The 1,540-nt window shown below is 63.2% G+C and overlaps 1 protein-coding gene across 1 annotated transcript in view; it reads right to left on the bottom strand.

Moving 5' to 3' along the window:
- Positions 1-1,540, bottom strand: part of FLYWCH1 (FLYWCH-type zinc finger 1) — a 9,660-nt gene that overhangs the window by 4,553 nt on the left and 3,567 nt on the right. The gene's annotated exons all lie outside the window — the stretch shown is intronic.

Genomic DNA, 1,540 nt, shown 5'->3' with positions numbered 1-1,540 from the left:
GAGTAAAGCGCTCCTCGGATACGCGGGGTCTGCGTGAACCACCCACCGCCGACACCGTGGAGTACAGTGCTCCTCGGACATGCGGGATCCACGTGAACCACCCACCGCCAACACCGTGGAGTACACTGCTCCTCGGACACGCGGGGTCTGCGCGAACCAGCCACCACCGACACCGTGCAGCACGGCGCTCCTCAGACACACAGCTCTGCGTGATCCGAAGCTGACCTGATGGCAGCTGATGGGCGGCAGTGACCCGTTATGGATCCTTGACGTCTACGACAGGCCTTTACCAGGAACGGTGGCAGTAGATTTGTGTTACTGGATACGTTATCCACCTAGTTACACTAAAAATCAGCCAGCTCGTGCAGGTAACTTCCCCAAAAATACTGACGTGTCCCCGTCATCAGGAAACACCAATCGCCAGAGAAGAACATCCTGGTCAGTAACGCAGAGGGTCAGCGCAGACGAGAGCAACCACCTGAGACGGACAGACAGGGAGGACGGACAGGGAGGCCAGGACGACGGCTGAGAGGAACCCGCCCAAGACGGACGGACATGGGGGCCGAAAGGAACCCGCCTGACACGGCAGCCTGGACCACGGCCAAGAGGACCTCAGGCATGGTGCCGGACCGGTCAACGTCCCTGTCCTGCATACGCTTGTCATGAGTCGGAGCAAACATGCCGACAACCAACAACAAACTGAGTGTACCAGAGGTGCCAGAAGAACCCGCAAGTCTGTCCTGGAAGGAGTCCAGCCAGAGTGCCCCTGGGAAGCGAGGGTGGCCAGAGCTCGTCTCCTGCACTTTGAACACGTTACCAGGAGCACCAGTCCCTGCAGAAGGTCATCATATCTGCTGAAGCAGAGGGTCAGCAAAGGAAGAGAAGGAGCCTCAACAAGACGGGCCAGCAGCGGCCGCCACGACGACGGGCCGGGCCGACGGCGGCCGCCACGACGGGTTCAGACACGGCAACGGTCGTGAGGAGGGTGTGGGAGCGGCGGGATTTCGTCCTGTTGTATGTCAGGTCAGAATCGAGCTCTAACAATGTGGTGGCAGGTGGCAGGGCACCCGACAATGACAAATGCCATCAATTCCTTCTTAGAGGAGGCAGTGGAGGGGGCAGGGGTATGTGAGAGAAGCCAACATTGCAGAGGGAGGCAGGCCGGCTGGACGGGGCAGCAGTGCGCGGCCACCACCCTCGGGGAAGCAGGAATGAGGTGGGTGCAGGAGGGGACCCAGGGAAGGGAAGAGTGTGCGGAGAGGCTGCCACTCCTTCCAGAAGGTTCCTGGGAAGCAGAGGGGTGGTTGCATGCCGGGGAGGCACGGGGTCCTGGGCTCCTGCCTGTTTCCTGAGGCCCTGCAACCAGCCCCCCGCTCCCAGTACCTGGGCCGCGCTGCCCGGAGCCAGGCCGCCCCCCGCTCCCAGTACCTGGGCCACGCTGGCCAGAGCCAGGCCGCCCCCCGCTCCCAGTACCTGGGCCGCGCTGCCCGGAGCCAGGCCGCCCCCCGCTCCCAGTACCTGGGCCGCGCTGCCCGGAGCC

The sequence above is a fragment of the Orycteropus afer genome, unplaced genomic scaffold, assembly GCF_000298275.1.
Source record: "Orycteropus afer afer isolate SDZICR_OR568_19922 unplaced genomic scaffold, OryAfe1.0 scaffold00061, whole genome shotgun sequence".
NCBI classification, from domain to species: Eukaryota; Metazoa; Chordata; class Mammalia; order Tubulidentata; family Orycteropodidae; genus Orycteropus; species Orycteropus afer.
Note: the sequence above shows the minus strand (reverse complement) of the source record. Positions and strands in the feature narration are given on the sequence as shown.